General features: G+C 43.1%; 1 protein-coding gene across 4 annotated transcripts in view; it reads left to right on the plus strand.

Annotated features, from left to right (window-relative positions):
• Positions 1 to 19,777, plus strand: part of ST3GAL1 (ST3 beta-galactoside alpha-2,3-sialyltransferase 1) — a 126,357-nt gene that overhangs the window by 42,661 nt on the left and 63,919 nt on the right. The window contains exon 1 of one of the 4 annotated variants that reach the window (XM_038389829.2): positions 13,291 to 13,390. The exons of the other annotated variants lie outside the window; for them this stretch is intronic. The gene's annotated coding sequence lies outside the window, so the exon portion shown is untranslated. Of the gene's footprint in view, positions 1 to 13,290; positions 13,391 to 19,777 lie in introns of those variants that run through there. 4 annotated transcript variants of the gene reach the window in all.

Raw genomic sequence — 19,777 nt, forward strand, 5'->3', positions numbered from 1 at the left:
TAACAGTTATATATATATATATATATATATATAAAGAACTAGCTTTGACAGAAATTATATTTGAATGTTGCTTAAATAATGAATGGGGATGCCATATTCATTAAAATTTGAACAAAACCTGTATACCTCTTTTGATGGATGTGGCCAACAGCCATTAAAATACAGTGGGAATTCTTATTCAGAGACTCACAATGGGTGAAAATAAAACTTTTGAGTGTTTGCTGCTAATTATGCTGCATTTACAAAAAGGGTTCATTCAGTAGCTAGGATAGATGGCTGCTGCTGAGAAGTCAGAGAAAAATTACCACAATTCACTTTTTTCGGATCCCTTGTCTTATATTTAAGGGTTTCATTTACCACTTGAGGGGTGTGGGTGTTTATCATTTGTTATAATTAAAAGAAAATCAGCTCATAAAATCTAAGGAGGATGGCTTAGAATCTGGGGCCAGACCCTATGGTGAATTGGCCTAGCTCCATTGATTTACACCCACTTGAGGGTGTTTTTACACCAGTCTGATTTACACTCACTGAGGGACTGACCCCTTTTATTATTTTTTTTAATGCTTTTTGGAGCCCCTCTGTGTCTCTCCTTAGACCGACACTGAGGAAAAGCATCCTGTTACAAAACATGTTCACTAACATGACATAATAAAAGACCTAGCACCCAGTGTAGACAGGGGCAACTCGTCCTAAGAACATGTCGGCTGGTTGAGGTTAGTCCTAGGGTTTCCGCTGGGATTAGCCATGACCAGCTAACATGACCCTGGGTTTATTTACAGCCGACTCGCACGTTTTTAAACATTACTGTTCTTGTTTACTCCATGGGCAAAATCATGTATACCATTATGTCCCCTGATGCATTTCTCCAGCCAGGCAAGGCCTCAGTCGCTTCTCATGACCCTGTCAACCCTTTAGTAGCATGGCTCCATAATGGCTTAAACTATTTTTTTCCCAGCCAACAAAGCCCAGAGTTTAGTGATGGAAATTACCTATTGAGTCATCTAGTTTATTCCCAGCCCATCCTTACATATTTACTAGTTATAAAATTGCCAGGGAATGTTTACAGACTGTTTTCTCTCTAGCAGCCTCTGCCTGGAGCCTCCAGTATTTAGATAACTGGCGTATGAATGTTGTGGTTGTGTCTAACAAGTTTTTCCCAGCACCTTGAAGTAAGGAGAAAATAGTACTGTATAACCCTCTTATTAGCATGTAGTGGAGAAAATTACTTTACTTAGACAGTAGTGAGTAGAAAACGTATTAACTGTATGTTCTTATACCTTATACCTATCAAAGCTAATACTATATCTCTACTATTTGTAGAGGGAAGGTGGTACAGTGGATAAGACACTGGAATGAAATTCAGGAGATTTATGGATTCTACTCACTGCTCTGCTCCATGACCTTAAATTTTTTAGATAGCACCTGCTCCAAAGGACTAACAGTCTCTTACTATGTGTTTGTACAGAACCTAGCACAATGGGGTTCAGAGCTAGGTCCAGGCTTCTAGGTGCTACTGTAATACTAACAATAATCTGATCTTTGTGAGATGTGCATTACAGCAATGGAATCTAAGGGGACAGATACCCAGCTGGTGTAAATCACTGTAGCTTCACTGAAGTCTAAGGGTGTGGCATGCAGTTTCTGCTCAGTTTTTCATACATTTTGGAGAGAGGATAAAGTCTGTCTCCTTGACAGCATTTTCCCCATTCCCCATGTATAATTCTGATTTGGCAATGGAAGCTTCAAGTCACATGTCCTTGTGCATTAATCAGGATAAAGTGCCTAATTATTTCCCCTATTAAATTTTGTGATTAAGTGTTCTATAATTGTCTGCAAGGTTTAGGCATTTGACAATATTACTCAGAATTGAGTTGGTGGATCATCTTGTCAGGGTTCAGGTAGTGTTGAGTTGATTCAGTCTTTCTTAGGTGGAAATGGTTCACATCAATACGTGCGTTTAAACTCCACAGAATGTTAGGTTCCTTTTTTTGCTGAAGGAAGTCTAAAAATTTACCAGGAACAGGGTTGCACAGCTAGCTGGGTGAAGAATGTTGATAAGAAGGGCGTGTCTGTGGTTTTTGTGGGTGCATGCATGTGTGTCCGTCTGCATGTGTTGTACATTATTTCTTTGTTTTTGGAATTCCTAGAGAGGAGGGAGTAGCTTGAAGGTCTGGAAATTGTTTAGTGTAGAGGAATGGTGTGCCAGAGTATATTCCACAAATCCTAATCCAAACTACAGGAAAACACACAGAATAGGAGAGTAGAGATTCATTTCCCTGACTGGGAAGCTACAGAATGTTTAGAGTCAGGGAAGGAACAATTTTAGAGGGAATTGAGTTGAATTGCTTATCTTTCCCTGCCCTCTCCAAACAAATCACTGATACATTTTAAACCATTTTCCTTCACTATGTGAATGAATAGTGCTAAATTACAACCAAATGCTCATTCAAACAAAAACGGGGTGGTCTACAAGTCAAGTTTTGTTTGTGGAGGCTTGTGTTGATTGGACCTGATGACATGAACAATATCCAGTGGTGAATGTGTAGGGATGAAATCTACTAAGATAAAGAGCATATGGCAATGCAACCTGACAAGCTAAATACTAAAGGGCAGCTGACATGAAACCAATAGGTGCTCTTGTTTTGAATAACAGCTGTGCGACATGAAATCAAACTGCCTGGCCAAATACTTAACCTTAAGCACGGGCACGTTCGCTCTCTCTGGTGGGCATCGATAGGCAAACAGTGCAGTACCACTTTAGTATCTGCAGTGGCTTTTGCACAAACTGTTTGCTTTCCAGAATTAAATAATCCAGGATGAAGATCAGTCAAGAAAGTTGCTTTGCCTTCTTGTATTTAAATGCTGCTTCCTAGATGGTTTAATAGGAAGCCGTGGGAGAGGATGGGCTCTTCCAAAGCAGTTATGGACAGAAACTCACCTCTGATGTAAGAGTGCACAAAACAATTGAAGCAAATGGAGCTGTGCCTGCTTATACCAGCAGTGACCATTTCCGCCATCTCAAATGGATGATTGAGACTGATGACTAATAGGAATTGGGCATACAAGTCCCATAGATGGCTTTACTGCATGATCAGAGCAGAACAAGGCACTATGAGGCATTTTAAGTGACTCTGTTTACCTTAACGTCCCTGCACAAAAATACACTGTTGTATTGTGACAATGTGTTATTGTCATCTTCCCTTTTTCAAAGGTCTCTAGAATATACTGTGTCTTCTGAGCATTTGACAGCCGGAACCAGTCTGGGGTAAAAGCCTCACATATATGATTTCACTGACAGGAAACATCTGCGGAGAGGAAGATCAAGTTTTCCGTGTGGTCGTAGCTAGAGTAGCTTTTTGGGTACATTTTTAATCAATAACATGAGCTAGGAAATTTTCTTTTGGCATGCCAAAAGAGGATACTCCTTTTCAAAACTGCTCCAGTGCTAGTGAGGATTTGTGATTGGTCATTTTAATAAGTAACAGTGTAAGCAAGATCTGAATGAATTCTCCCCTGACAGCTAGTTCAAGAGGGGGAGAGACTTCAGGAGCAAACTGTATTTACGTGAACATACCTACTCTTCTAGGTATCTAGCAGACAGGAGTTGTGTAGCTCCAAGTGATCAGCTTTGGCTGATGTTGGGTTACAAATCACTTTAAATCCCACCAAACGAGGGTAGATCCATCCTCATCATCGTATCCGCTCATTATACTCCACAATGAACATAGCCATTATATGGACAACATACACCCATATCTCAATGTCTGTACTTTGACCCGTTAAGCTTTTACCCCCAATCGGGGAGACTGCAGATTATGTATTCCTTATGCCACCTGCTCCTAAACTGAATTTTGCACCCCCTTGATAATCTGTACCTTATTCCCTGATAACCAGAAACTTCTATGCCTAAACTCTGTACCGTTTTCTTTTTACTTCAACATTATCTTAATAAAATTATTAAATTTGAATGCAGGGGTAGTGAAATGTTGTTATTGTTATCTTCATTGTATGACTAAAGGGGAGAAGAACTGTGCTGAGCTTGTCCCGACTGAGGGGTCACCCTTAGCTGAAAGGAACTTGCTAAGCAAGGGGCTCAAATGCCAGACCCCTCTGAAAGTAAGAGGGGTGGGGACAGTTATCCCAGCCAGGAGGTGAGGACTTTGCCTAAGGGTTTCCAGTTTGGTTTAACCTGTTCTTCCCCATGTTCAAAGAGAGAGCTAAATAGGCTTCATTAGGAGCCGTTTGTGGTGTTAAAATGCTCAAATGAGAGCGGAAATCACTTGTGGTGGGACAGTGTTTATGCCCGGGCTGCAAAGAGCTGAAAATTACTAAGAGACTGATGTGCAGAGGTCACAGTAGAGAGGCAGGTGGCAGCAGAAGGTGACAGTTGGCTGGCGAACGAGCAGCTGGCGAGGCAGTGAGTGGAACAAGTACTGGCAGGGCGGCCAGGCAGTGAGGAACTGCAGCCAGCAGAGAGGAACTATGGCTGTGGGGGCGGTGGCAGGCCAAAGCAAGTGCTCGGATGGCGGAGCAAGGAATGTGCCTTCTTCCCTGGGTGGAGGGTGAACGGACACAGATGCACTTCTGAACCGTGGGTCCTCAGTGACCAAGGACAGCCACTGTGAGTGGGGTATGGTGAGGGAGAGCAGAGGGGCACAGTAAAGGAATTTTTGGTTGTAGAACTCAAGATCATGCGGCAGAAGACTCCTGCCCCATGCACTCTGGGGCGGGTGTCCTGCTCACAGCTTTATGTTTATGAATCCTGCTTCTGGCATTTCACTAATTAATGTCAGGTGACCTCTCTCCTTTCCTTAAAAGTTTCTTTTCTGCACTCAAACTCTGTGCTTGCGAGTGGGGAAGTATTGCCTCTCAGAGGGCCCCAGGGATGGTGTGTAATTTTCCTAGGTTACTGTGTGGGGGCTCAAGCTGGCTCTGTGTTGTATTGTTGCAAAGGAACCCCTAGATCAGTGGTTCTCAAACTGTGTGTCAGGGCCCCATTTTAATGGGGTCGCCAGACTTGCTGGGCCCAGGGCCTAAGCCAAAGCCCGAGCCCCACTGCCCAGGGCCAAAGCTGAAGCCTGAGGGCTTCAGCCTTGAGTGGCAGGGCTCAGGCTACAAGACCTCTGCCTGGGGCTGAAGCCCTTGGGCTTTGGCCTCCTCCACAGCCTGGGACGGCAGGGCTCAGGCTTCCCCCCTTCCCACTACCCCTACCCCCCCCCCAGGGCGGCAGGGCTTGGGCAGGCTCAGGCTTCAGTCTCCCCCCTCCTGGGGTAATGTAGTAATTTTTGTTGTCATAAGGGGAGTCGTGATGCAATGAAGTTTGAGAACCCCTGCCCTAGATATTGAACCCAGCCCTGGCTGCTCCTGGCTCCAACTGGCAGAAGGGTTATAATAGCATCTGTTTCAGAGTAGCAGCCATGTTAGTCTGTATTCGCAAAAAGAAAAGGAGTACTTGTGCCACCTTAGAGACTAACAAATTTATTTGAGCATAAGCTTTCGTGAGATGAAATGAGCTATAACTCACCAAAGCTTATGCTCAAATAAATTTGTTAATAACATCTGTGCAGATCTCTTGATATAAAGACACAGTATATTCTGGGGACCTTTGAAAAAGGGAAGTTGATAATGCCATATCATAATAGTATAATTGGGTATTTTTGTACAGGGTGGTTAAGATAAACAGAGTCAATTAAGATGTTTCAGTGCCTTGTTCTGCTGGGATCTTGCATTCATAGATTCATAGATTCATAGATACTAAGGTCAGAAGAGACCATTCTGATCATCTAGTCCGACTTCCTGCACAGCGCAGGCCACAGAATCTCACCCACCCACTCCTATGAAAAACCTCACCCATGTCTGAGCTATTGAAGTCCTTAAATCATGGTTCAAAGACTTCAAGGAGCAGAGAAGCCTCCCTCAAGTCAACCATGCCCCATGCTACAGAGGAAGGCGAAAAACCTCCAGGGCCTCTCCAATCTGCCCTGGAGAAAAATTCCTTCCCGACCCCAAATATGGCGATCAGCTAAACCCTGAGCATATGGGCAAGATTCACCAGCCAGATACCCAGGAAAGAATTTTCTATAGTAACTCAGATCCCATCCATCTAATATCCCATCTCAGGGGATTTGGCCTATTTACCCTGAATATTTAAAGATCAATTACTTACCAAAATCCCATTATTCCATCATACCATCTCCTCCATAAACTTATCGAGTAGAATCTTAAAACCAGATAGATCTTTTGCCCCCACTGCTTCCCTTGGAAGGTTATTCCAAAACTTCACTCCTCTGATGGTTAAAAACCTTCGTCTGATTTCAAGTCTAAACTTCCTGGTGGCCAGTTTATACCCATTTGTTCTTGTGTCCACATTGGTGCTGAGCTGAAATAATTCCTCTCCCTCTCCTATATTTATCCCTCTGATATATTTATAGAGAGCAATCATATCTCCCCTCAACTTTCTTTTAGTTAAGCTAAACAAGCCAAGCTCCTTAAGTCTCCTTTCATAAGACAAGTTTTCCATTCCTCGGATCATCCTAGTAGCCCTTCTCTGTACCTGCTCCAGTTTGAATTCATCCTTTTTAAACATGGGAGACCAGAACTGCACACAGTATTCTAGGTGAGGTCTCACCAGTGCCTTGTATAACGGTACTAAAACCTCCTTATCCCTACTGGAAATGCCTCTCCTGATGCATCCCAAAACCGCATTAGCTTTTTTCACAGCCATATCACATTGACAGCTCATAGTCATCCTATGATCAACCAATACTCCAAGGTCCTTCTCCTCTTCCGTTACTTCTAATTGATGCGTCCCCAACTTATAACTAAAATTCTTGTTATTAATCCCTAAATGCATAACCTTACACTTCTCACTATTAAATTTCATCCTATTACTATTACTCCAGTTTACAAGGTCATCGAGATCCTCCTGCATAATATCCCGATCCTTCTCCGAATTGGCAATACCTCCCAGCTTTGTATCATCTGCAAACTTTATTAGCACACTCCCACTTTTTGTGCCAAGGTCAGTAATAAAAAGATTAAATAAGATTGGTCCCAAAACCGATCCCTGAGGAACTCCACTGGTAACCTCCCTCCAACCTGACAGTTTGCCTTTCAGTAGGACCCATTGCAGTCTCCCCTTTAACCAATTCCTTATCCACCTTTTGATGTTCATATTGATCCCCATCTTCTCCAATTTAACGAATAATTCCCCATGTGGCACGGTATCAAATGCCTTACTGAAATCTAGGTAAATTAGATCCACTGCATTTCCTTTATCTAAAAAATCTGTTACTTTTTCAAAAAAGGAGATTAGGTTGGTTTGGCACGATCTACCTTTTGTAAAACCATGTTGTATTTTGTCCCATTTACCATTGACTTCAATGTCCTTAACTAATTTCTCCTTCAAAATTTTTTCCAGGACCTTGCATATTACAGATGTCAAACTAACTGGCCTGTAGTTACCTGGATCACTTTTTTTTCCTTTCTTAAAAATAGGAACTATATTAGCAATTCTCCAATCATTCGGTACTATTCCTGAGTTTACAGATTCATTAAAAATTCTTGCTAATGGGCTTGCAATTTCAGGTGCCAATTCCTTTAATATTCTTGGATGAAGATTATCTGGGCCCCCCCGATTTAGTCCCATTAAGCTGTTTCAGTTTCGCTTCTACCTCTGATATGGTAATATCTACCTCTATATCCTCCTTCCCATTTGTCATGCTACCATTATCCCCAAGATCCTCTTTAGCCTTATTAAAGACTGAGGCAAAGTATTTGTTTAGATATTGGGCCATGCCTACATTATCTTTAACCTCCGCTCCATCCTCAGTGTTAAGCGGCCCCACTTCTTCCTTCTTAGTTTTCTTCTTATTTATATGGCTATAGAACCTTTTACTATTGGTTTTAATTCCCTTTGCAAGGTCCAACTCTACTCGACTTTTAGCCTCTCTCACTTTATCCCTACATCTTCTGACCTCAATTAGGTAGCTTTCCTTGCTGATCCCTCCCATCTTCCACTCCCTGTATGCTTTCTGCTTCTTCTTAATCACCTCTCTAAGATGCTTGCTCATCCAGCTTGGTCTACAACTCCTTCCTATGAATTTTTTCCCCTTTCTTGGGATACAGGCTTCCGATAGCTTCTGCAGTTTTGATTTAAAGTAATCTCAGGCCTCCTCTACCTTTAGATCCATAAGTTCTTCAGTCCAATCCACTTCCCTAACTAATTTCCTTAATTTTTGAAAGTCAGCCATTTTGAAATCAAAAACCCTAGTTGCAGATTTATTTTTGTTAATCCTTCCATTTAGTTTGAACTGAATTAGCTCATGATCACTTGAGCCAAGATTGTCCCCTACAACCATTTCTTCTATGAGGTCCTCGCTACTCACCAAAATTTAATCTAAAATGGCATCCCCTCTAGTCGGTTCAGCAACTACTTGATGAAGGAATCTATCAGCTATCGCATCTAGGAAAATCTGAGCCCTATTATTATTACTAGCACTGGTCCTCCAGTCTATATCTGGGAAGTTAAAGTCTCCCATGATCACGCAGTTTCCTACAGCTTTGAATCTTCCTTGCTAGGACTAAGCAGAGCCAGAGAAGGTTAATGTGTTTGGCACTTTATTTGTTTACTGTTATGATGCTAAAAAGACTGAAACATCCCTAAGCACGAAGCAGGGGGATTTTTTGTGTGTGTTCAGTTCATGCTTTAAAACTCCACTCAGAGATAAGAGCCTAGCAGAACCTCCTGAACTCTAAAATCCTGTCTGTATTAGTATATAATTACATACTGGCTTGTTGGGGTTTTTTTCATGCCATATTTGATGTGAAGATGAAATGGAGAGAGACAATATTAAATATTAATTTTCCTTACACTTGATTGGCAGTGTCTCATAAAAGCAAAGGCTAAATGTTTGAACGCTGATTCAGTGTTCAAAAGGCTAGTAACTGGGCTTTTTATGAGGCTTGAACTAAGAAATATAAATACTGGATGACAGGCACTGTAGGGCTGGCTATTTAAACCAGAATGGCAGCCTTCCTTTTCCTTCACAAGGGCAGCACAGTTTGGGAGAGATGTTAGAGAGGGAGCAGAGAGGTCACCTGCCATACTAAGGTTCCTCAGAGCCACTTAGGCCTTGATATTGCAGTCCTGGCTAGGAGTGTCTGAGCAGTGAATGGGAGGCCAGCCATTGTGTACCATTGATTCATGTGATCCACTCTGCCCACACCTAACGTGAGGATTCGAGACTATTCAGCTGTGGGTTGGGTGTTGTACAAATGCTGTGGATGGATTAGATGCATGACCTAACCATGCAATCGGTCCTGATGCTGTGACTGCCAAAGCAGTATGTGACTTGATTTTTAATTGTTTGTGAACAATACAAGGAGAACATCTTTAATTCAGGGAGAAAACCCCCATACAATTGAGCAAAGTTAAAGCAAACGCCGATCTAGCTAAGGAAATCTAAATGGACTTTCCTTTCTGGAAATAGGGAATAACTGGTGACCTGAACTAACTGAGATGATAAATGGCCTGACCAACCAGTGACTGGATCCAGAAATTCCTTTCTCATCTATTCAAATATACTGATATGCCTGTGCCCGCCAACTCCATGATTTGGAACTGGGATAGTAGAAGGGGCTGGGTTCCAACAATAAAAGAAGCAGATACTTGCTTAATTATAATAATGACTGAGTGGCATTCCCAGTAGTTATTTATCTATTTTCCGACTGTAACAATCAGTTCTAGTGATCATTAATTAATTTCTGTCCTTATACAGAAAACTGCTTTTGAATAGAGAGAGGCTGATATTTTAGGATACAGAGTGATCCATTTCTGATTAATATGGCAATCTGGTAATTGATACTAGATCCTGTTCATTATACCCTTGGAAATATAGGTTCTGATCCAAAGCTCATTGAAGTCAATGGGAGTCTTTCCATTGTCTTTGACTGGCTTTTAGATTAGGCCCATCATGCCACATCCTGAGATCATTTGCAAACCCCCTACCCTGTCCACACTAAAGACCCACTTCTGCCATGCATCTTAATGTAAATCAAGTTAATTTTTATATAAATTGCCTATATTTCCCCTTCCTCTAATCTGTTTGTCCTTAGATTGTGAGCTGCTTGGAACAAGAGCCATCAGTCTTGAGTGTTTGGAAAGTGTCTAACATAGATTGGGCAATACTGTAAATATACAGTAATAGTAATCCTCAAGTCCTTCGTGCATTGGAAAATGGGGAATTTGAGTCAGGACCGAAGGCCCATGGAAGTAAATGGAAAGTCCCACTGACTTCAAGCAGACTTGATTTGGACCTGGAGTATAAAGGCCTCAGGATTTAGTCCACAGAGAAAAAGAACGGAAAAATTTACATACACTGTCCAATTGACAAATCCACCCATAGACTCCTAGTGCCAAATTCTGCCCTCAGTTATATTAGTGTAATTGCATTGACTTGAATGGATTTGCATGGCTGTATTTGTTCCAGAATGTCCACTGAGACTCCAGAAGAGGACAGGCACGAAGCACTGCACAGAATTTTGACTAACCCGCACACACAGACTTAGATCTAAAATAAGAGTATTGCACATGCGAAATAGACATCTCCACATGTTTGCGGTGTTGTAGTTGTCTTGGTCCCAGGGTATTAGAGAAACAGGTTGGGTGAGGTACTGTCTTTTATTGGACCAACTTCTGGTCTATCTCTGTCATGGTCATGTTCACTAAAACTTCCTCAAACTGTAGAAATGTTGATTCAAATAATGCAATACTTCACTGGCAGAGAGGGGCAGCAGATAATCCTAATGCATTAGCTACGAATGCTCCTGCTTTGAGCTAACACTGGCAAGCCTAGAAACACCCAAACCTGTGCTCAACACAGCCTGCTGGTACTGCTGTTCACAGAATTAAATGGGCACCTGAATCTTATCTGAGAAGGAAAGCTAGTGCATATCTCTGTGGCTGTCCACTCGCTTTACTGCACCAGGTGTTTCCCATCCTCCTTATTTTTCTTGATTTCTAATAAATTGATGCTGTGAAAGATTTTACATTGTCTCTCAAGTCTTTGTTGGGCTCCTGCCCACCTTTCTGCCTTGCATTCATCCCTCTTCCATGCCACATCCTGCCAGGGGTGATGCCTTGGCAGCTGACAGCCTAATGCCATGTCAACAGATTTTTCTTGTTCAGAAACATGTTTCAAGGCTGCCTAATAACCCAGTGCTCTTGCCACAGTGGTGAAGCATTGACATTTTGAGTGTCTTGCTCATTACTTCTGCACAAGGCCTTAGGGGATCAGGAAAATCAAGACCTTCAGAGTAATAAACTGTACACGATCCCTCTCCTTATCCCCCTCATGCTGACACACGTTTATCAAATGTGTGCTGACTTTGCAATTTCTATTAAGTCACTGTAGCTAGAATCAAGAGGCATAGCATTGCTCTCTTTATAGACTTGGGGCTTCTAACCCAGCTTCTCCTACCCAGTTATATTGGAGGTAGCCCATAGTTTCTTCCATTTATTCCTGAGCCTGCCTGTCTCTTATTATTATTATTTTATTTGTATTATCGTAGCACTGCTTCTGCGTAGAAGGATGAGTTCTTATGTTAAGCCAGAATGGGTGGCGAAACCAACCACGAGTTTATAAAAACCCTGGAATATTTGTGTGTGTATGTATGCCCTAAGTGGTTGTTTTATTGTACTTACACATTCACTGTAATAGGCAATAAACACAAATGGCAGTACCCTCCTTTTTTTGCTTCCTATATGCATCACACAGTTTAGTGCTATAAATCCACTTTGTTATTATAGCAGGTATAACATTTTTTTTATAATTAAAGGCAGAGACCTTACACAGTAATACCAATTATTGGGTTTTTTTAAAGAAATAAGAAATGACCGTTTGCTTTTGTTTTTTATTACTGCCATGGCAACACAATCCAGTTGCAAATGCTCATGTTGTAAAGAGAGGTGGAGGAGAAGGCTTTAAAGCTGAGTTAGCAACAAAGCTACAAAGAGAAGCACAAGGTCCTTTTGTCTACAGGGTTCTCTGTAGATCAACCTTTTTGTAATACTGTTTGTAAAACTCTTTGTGGCAGTGTAAACTAAATACATGCAACAAAACGTCAAGTGCAGTTTATTTAGCCAGTCTAAACATGCAGCCTGCCTGTGAACACCATGCCTTCAAGTGCACAAAGCGGGCGCGGAACAGGGAAGCACTTGCATGGGAGCCTTCCAGGGAACCCCTCGCTGTTGTAGAAAGGGTGCCAAGGTGCCACTCAACTCTTTGAACCAATGCCCTAGCACAGCCTTAGAGGCCACTGCTCTGCTGGATGTGCTACCTCTCAGATGAGTTTTGTGACCACCTGCCGTAGTCATGTGAGCATATTCCATACACTGATGTTATCGCGGGTGTCCTGGCCACGTTGTGGAATTCCATTTCACCTTCCTAACTTCTGCCTCTTGTTGCAACTGAATACAGCATTCTACACTTGCTGCTGTTCACTCCTGTGTTGTGGTACTACAGTATGCACAGTTGCTTTGTTTCAGCAACACCTCGTTTGTCAAAGGGATTAACAACAACACCCTCCCTCAAGGGGAGTGTTAGGAGGCTAAATATAAGGTCTGCAAGAGCTTTGAGAGTCTCGGAGGATCCTCTTTGAGTATGTTGGCCAAAGTGACTTGCCCATGATTATGCAAAGAGTCAGGGCTCCAGCCAGGAACATATACCAGATCTCAGGACTTCTGGTCTTTTTTTTCTTTAACCACAAGAGATAGACCAGCAGAGGGCAACGAAAATAATTAGGGGGCTGGGGCTGGGGCACGAGGAGAGGCTGAAGGAACTGGGGTTATTTAGTCTGCAGAAGAGAAGAGTGAGGGGGGATTTGATAGCAGCCTTCAACTACCTGTAGCAAGGTTCCAAAGAGGATGGAGCTCAGCTGTTCTCAGTGGTGGCAGATGACAGAACAAGAAGCAGTGGTCTCAAGTTGCAGTGGGGAAGGTTTAGGTTGGATATTAGGAAACACTAGTTCACTAGGAGAGTGGTGAAGCACTGGAATAGGTTACCTAGGGAAGTAGTGGAATCTCCATCCTTAGCGGTTTTTAAGGCCCGGCTTGACAAGACCCTGGCTGGGATGATTTAGTTGAGGTTGGTCCTGCTTTGAGCAGGGGGTTGGACTAGATGACCTCCTGAGGTCTCTTCCAACCCTAATATTCTATGAGTCTATGAAGACCATTCTTCCTCCCTCTCGTGATCATTTATTTAATTAGGTGACATTTGTACAACCATTTGAAGATGTCTGGCCTACTTCAGCTGAGGTGTAATACCAATGAAATCAGTGATCTCACACATCAGGACTGGATTTCACCAGAGAAAGCCCCAAAGGATAAAGTGTAAGTGTGGTTATTACCTACAATCAAGTCTTGCTCTTTGACATCAGAACCATTACGGAATGAGTAACTGGGTCTGAAACTGCTGTCCTGTTGCTTTGACAGCAGTGTTCATGAGGGGAAAGTTTAAGGCCTGATCATCCAAAAGCACTAGGAGCTGAGGGTATGTAGCACCTTGCAGAAATGGGACCTTAGTGGGGATTTTCAGAGGTGTCGAGCACTCACAGCTCCAATTGTTTAGCTGGAGTTCTGAAACTGAAGCCCAGAGCTATCCAGGGTAGCTTTCCTTTGCTCCTTTGGTGTCCATTGGTCTGCTCATGTGCCCTTGTTCCACCTCCTGGGTTTGACCGAGGCGATAAAGGGCGGGGTGGGCCTCAGTTCCTTCTCACCGCTGCATGGCCCAAGTTGGAGCTCCTGCTGTTCTCTCGTTCCTTGTGACACACTTTACCTTTTTCAGTAAAAAGACTAACACGGCCGCTACTCTGAAACCAGTAAAAAGACTGTTTGTTCTTGTATATAGTTACATTTATTAGTTTTTTAGTGTTAGTAGCAGTTTTATTGGGATTTAGGACTCTGGAACGCCATTTTGGCGGTTTTCCACCTTGCCTAGCACAATGTGATCATGGACCAGAACTGGGGCTCCTCAGTGCTACCACAGTACAGTAATAATAATGCTACTCCAGGGGAAGCTGATTTCATTCTCTTTCTGCTCCAGAATGCCAGTGTCATTGGGGACGGGGAGAGCGGCAGCCGCAAAACAAGTGGGTGAGAGGCAGCGTCCTGCTAGGAAGGGGGAAAGTCTGCAATAATAGGTACTGTGTTCGGGAGAAAATAGAGACGTGCCAGTGTGTAGCCAAAGTGAATGGGCTCCTTTGTGTTCTCACAAAGCCGTATTGTGAGCAGCTTGCAGCAGGTACGCTGAGCTGCCCCATGGAACCTCGCTCAGGTTCAGAGCATTGCTGAAGGGCCATGGCTGGTTACAGGAGCCCGTCTCCCCGGACAGCAATGGCAACAATACCACGGGCGTGTCTGGGTTTTTGTTGTTGCTTAATGCTCCTGTGAGAGTGCCATGGAGCTCAGTGTAATAGTTTCAAAACTGCAGCCCGAGCTGCTGAGCACCTGGCAAGTTTCAACACTGAGAAAGGAATGCTTCCTGGCTCTGATTTGCAGGTGCTGAGCAGATATGAGTCCTAGCAAGGGACTTGGGGAAGTTGCAAAGGGCCTTAGTTACTCGGTGTCATCTTAACCATTTAATCAGGATTTCCACTCCCTGAATCCTTTTGCTGAGTCATTTTGCGGCTTCCTATTATACATGGGGACTGGGTGATGGAGCTACCATAAGAGGAAATAAAGGGGTTTGTCCAGCCACTGTCTTCAGTTAGGGCTAGACCTGCAGCCCAGATTGGAGTCAATAGTAGAGGTTCAGGTAGATAGAAATGGGAAGGGAGATCCAAAGACCTTGAAAATGAACTTGAAAGGAACAAAATCAAAGGCCCTGTAGATGAGCAGATCAACAAGGAAGCAGGTCAAAACAGTCTTCTTGCTGGAATAGGTTTGATGTTCCCATCTGATAAAAGTTACTTTCAAGATTCAGTTTTATCAGCTGAGCAATTGCATATGCTTGTACAAATTGGTCCTTGCTAGCCCACTGAAAGCGATATGCCAAATGGATCATTTCCTTTTTTTCCCTGCACGCCATCATTTTTTATCTTCATTTTACAGAATGAAAAATGCACCGCATGTGGATTTGCATGTCAAGTGGCTTAGCATATCTGTCAGTTAATGCATACTGTCACATTTGTTGGTTGTTCAGGGGTACAGAAACTCAAAAGTCTACATGGTTAACAATAATTGGAAGAGTATGCTAAAGTCAGTGTCTGTTCATGGGACGAGCAAACAACATGTACAGTGCCAGATTTATAGTTTGTGAAAGGTCATAGTATCAAGGCATGTTTTGATAAACAAGCATCTGAAAATATTAGGAACCCCAAACCCCTCTTCCCCACCCCAGAGCCCGCACCCCCAGCCGAAGCCCTCACCCCTCCTACACCCCAACCCCCTGCCTCAACCTGCATCCCCCTCCCACATTCTGAATCCCTCTGCTCCAACCTTGAGTCCTCTCCTGCACCCCAAACCCCTCATCCCCATCCCCACCCCAGAGCCCTCACTCCCAGCTGGAGCCCTCACCCCCTCCCACACCCCAACTTCCTGCCCCAGCCCAGAGCCCCCTCCTGCACCCTGAACCCCTCATTTCTGGCCCCGCCCCAGAGCCCACATCCCCATTTAGAGCCCTCACCCCCTCTTGCACCCCAACCCCCTGTCCCAGCCCAGTGAAAGTGAGTGAAGGTGGGGGAGGGTGAGCCACCGAGGGAGGGGGGATGTAGTGAGCGGTGGGCGGGGCCTCAGGGAAGGAGGCAGGGCCTTGGGGCTGGAGTGGGGCTAGGGTGTTCGGTTTTGTGCGATTAGAAAGTTGGCAACTCTACTTGACAAAGTCAAAACTTTAGCTAGTTTGTCTCCCCTGTGAAGTTCTGGAGAGCAACAGTTGTCGTATTTACTTGAATATCATTAAGCTACTTGCCTGACATACAACTTTTGTCCAGCCTATTAGTGATACCAAGAGAATCAAATATTTGAGCAAGACAGCTACTGATGAATTTATAAGTCTTTTAGCATCAGAAACCAGGATGTGCATACTTAATAGTTGCCAAGTAGTTAAGTTTTTTACTGTCATTGAAGATGCAACCATGGATATTAGCCATTTTGATCAAATGGCCAGTTTGCTTCCAAGCCATAGGAAGAGGTGTGCATGCCACATGGAGGATGAATTTGAATAAGGTTCTGTATTAGAAGCAAAGGATAACCATCAAAGGAGATATTTCAAGGTCTTAGACAATAGGGTCGGGAACTAAAATATCGATGTAAGGGATTTCAAGAGTTAGCTAGTCTACTTGGTTTCCTCCATCCCAGTCCATTTCAGAATATAACTTTAGAAGAGTCAAAGGAGGAAGTTCTTAAACCCCTGGAACAATACTCATATTTTTCTTTAGATTTGGTTCATGACATTGGCTTTCAAGTTGCATTATTTTACAAAGGACACAGCAGTGTTCAGGTTGTCACTTGGAGTCCAGAGCTATTTGAATTTCAGAGCGTCAGGTCCTCTTGACGCTGTTTTTCCAGAAATGGAAGTGTTGTGTTGACTTTTTCTCACCCTACCAACTGGCATGGGTAGTGCTAAATGCACTATGAGCACTGTGAACATGCATTTGCACTATCATGGACACAGCTGAGGGACCTTGCTCTTCCTGCAATTGAGACAATGGAGACAACAACGTTAGAACTGGATAGCCTCATAGAACACTTTGCCAAGGAAAAGTATCTTTGTGGTGCAAGGTTCCAATCACTGGAAAAATGCAACTAACACAATGTGGGTGAGATTCCACTTTTGTTTAGGCCTGTGATTTTTGTTTTCTGTTTTTTGTTAACTTTTTATCTTTAAAAAAGCCTAAGGTGACGTGACCATTGCTCCGCAGGCTGCCCATTTGCTCACCATGCTCTGACCCTTAAATCTTCCCTGCTCTGTAAAACCTGCTTCCCTTCCCATGCTGCTATCTGTGATGCATGTAGCAGGCACAAGGGAATTGGGATAAGCCTTATGCCTTTTACTTCATCTATCTGCCATGCAAACCAGGACTTAACTAGGCCCATAGTTTGAGGCTCATGTAACCTTACGCTCCAATCAAATCTGATGTCATTACTAAACAGCTGTATTTTTAATGATTTTAAGCTGAAAGTTTTCTGGTCTGGTGCTAAAAGGCGATGCCAAAGTTGTTTCTGGACTCTCTCTCCCTTGAACTTATCAGCATGCTGTTGAGTTACTCAAGCTAGGCACAGCTCTATTTCTCAAATAGGCACGACTGCAGCCAATAATACATTTCAGCCCTGTGGTTGCAAAAACAAATGCCCAGTATGGAAATGAGAAATGCCTGTAGTAGATTAAAACACCGCCCTGTTAGAGGAGAGTTGGATCAAGAGGGGTGAACTGAGTTTGTTTTTAAAGTAATACAAGATAACTTTTTGCATTCATAGTACATCTATTTCCTGTAACCCATAACCGCCCAATGTACTGCCTATATCTGCTCTGTTTCCTTATCTTGTACACATTTCTTCTGCCCATGTAAGAAAATTACTTGTACTGCTGACAATGGGCCAGATCCTCAGCTGATGTGAGTCGAGAAGCATACTTGAAATAAAGATTCATGTCCATAGTGCTGCATCGATTCACACCAGCTAAAGATATATTAACTAAAAGGCTCTCTTTTTATATGAACATGTGGGAATGATCAAAAGAACTCAGGTCATAGTGCAGTTATTTCTCTGGTGTTCATTTTCTCTTTCAAAGTGGGGCAGTGTCCCCATGAGAACAAGCAGCCATTACTGGTCAAATTCTGAGCTGATGGCAGTGAGTTATCAGGATGAAGCATCTAGATGACTCAAATAGAGCACTTCTCCGTCCTTGCTAATGCTTCTGAAAAACAGTGACGCCCTTCAGCAGCTGCTAAATCTCCTTTGCAAAAAGTCATATGTCAGTTCCCCCATGGGGGCTCTTGTCTGCTGAACTCTGTTAGTAATGACTTACTTATGGATGCAGTCATTATTTCTCAGCACTCTTTTTCTCTCTTAAAAAAAAAAAGATAAAACCCAACACCAATCTGTTAAAAACAAGCAGAGTAGAATGGGATTTTTACAAGAGCTGAATTCATGAAATAAAAGGTTCTCTGCAAGTCCCTGGGGAGATTTTAATGAAAAGTGAAGAAACTATGTGGGTTTTGCCCCTGTTTCACTGAAACCACACCACATGATCCATTGTCTACAGCCAAGCTTTACGATACAACCACATTTGCTCCAACCCCTCAGACAGAGACAAACACCTACAAGATCTCTATCAAGCGTTCTTACAACTACAATACCCACCTGCTGAAGTGAAGAAACAGATTGACAGAGCCAGAAGAGTACCCAGAAGTTACCTACTACAGGACAGGCCCAACAAAGAAAATAACAGAATGCCACTAGCCATCACCTTCAGCCCCCAGCTAAAACCTCTCCAACGCATCATCAAGGATCTACAACCTATCCTGAAGGACGACCCATCACTCTCACAGATCTTGGGGACAGGTCAGTCCTTGCTTACAGACAGCCCCCCATCCTGAAGCAAATACTCACCAGCAACCACACACCACACAACAGAACCACTAACCCAGGAACCTATCCTTGCAACAAAGCCCGTTGCCAACTCTGTCCACATATCTATTCAGGGGACACCATCATAGGGCCTAATCACATCAGCCACACTATCAGAGGCTCGTTCACCTGCACATCTACCAATGTGATCTATGCCATCATGTGCCAGCAATGCCCCTCTGCCATGTACATTGGCCAAACTGGACAATCGCTACATAAAAGAATAAAGGGAAACAAATCAGACTTCAAGAATTATAACATTCAAAAACCAGTTGGAGAACTCTTCAATCTCTTTGGTCACTTGATTACAGACCTAAAAGTTGCAATTCTTCAACAAAAAAAACTTCAAAAACTGACTCCAACGAGAGACTGCTGAATTGGAATTAATTTGCAAACTGGATACAATTAACTTAGGCTTGAATAAAGACTGGGAGTGGATGTAAGACTACTTCATTACACGAAGTAAAACTATTTCCCCATGTTTATTCCTCCCCCCGCTGTTCCTTAGACGTTCTTGTCAACTGCTGGAAATGGCCCACCTTGATTATCACTACAAAAGGTTCCCCCCCCACCTCCGCTCTCCTGCTGGTAATAGCTCACCTTACCTGATCACTCTCATTACAGTGTGTATGGTAACACTGTTTCATGTTCTCTGTGTATATAAATCTCCCCACTGTATCTTCCACTGAATGCATCCGATGAAGTGAGCTGTAGCTCACGAAAGCCTTATGCTTAAATAAATTTTGTTAATCGCTAAGGTGCCACAAGTCCTCCTTTTTTTTTTGTAGATTAAAAGTATGGTTATTCCCACTTGAAAAACAAATCTCTGCTATCAATTGTTGGTGCTTTATTATTTTCAAATGAGACATCAGCCCAAGTCTCTGCCCACATGGTGATTAGGGGTGGCATTTTCAAAAGCATCCAGCACTGGCCTGACTGTGCTCCTATTGACATCAATGAGAGCGTTATCAGAAACTTCAGCTTTAGGCCAGTGCCGAGAGCTTTTGAAAATTCCACCTGAAAAGTTGCCATGACATTTCTGAAGAGAGTGGGAGTGTGAAACCCAGACCGTGAACTAATTCCAAAGTGGATAACATTTCCCTGTCTAAATCACCCCTTCATTTTCAATCAGACTCAATAGTTTCACGTCCT

This window comes from Dermochelys coriacea, chromosome 2, assembly GCF_009764565.3.
Source record: "Dermochelys coriacea isolate rDerCor1 chromosome 2, rDerCor1.pri.v4, whole genome shotgun sequence".
Lineage (NCBI taxonomy): Eukaryota > Metazoa > Chordata > Testudines > Dermochelyidae > Dermochelys > Dermochelys coriacea.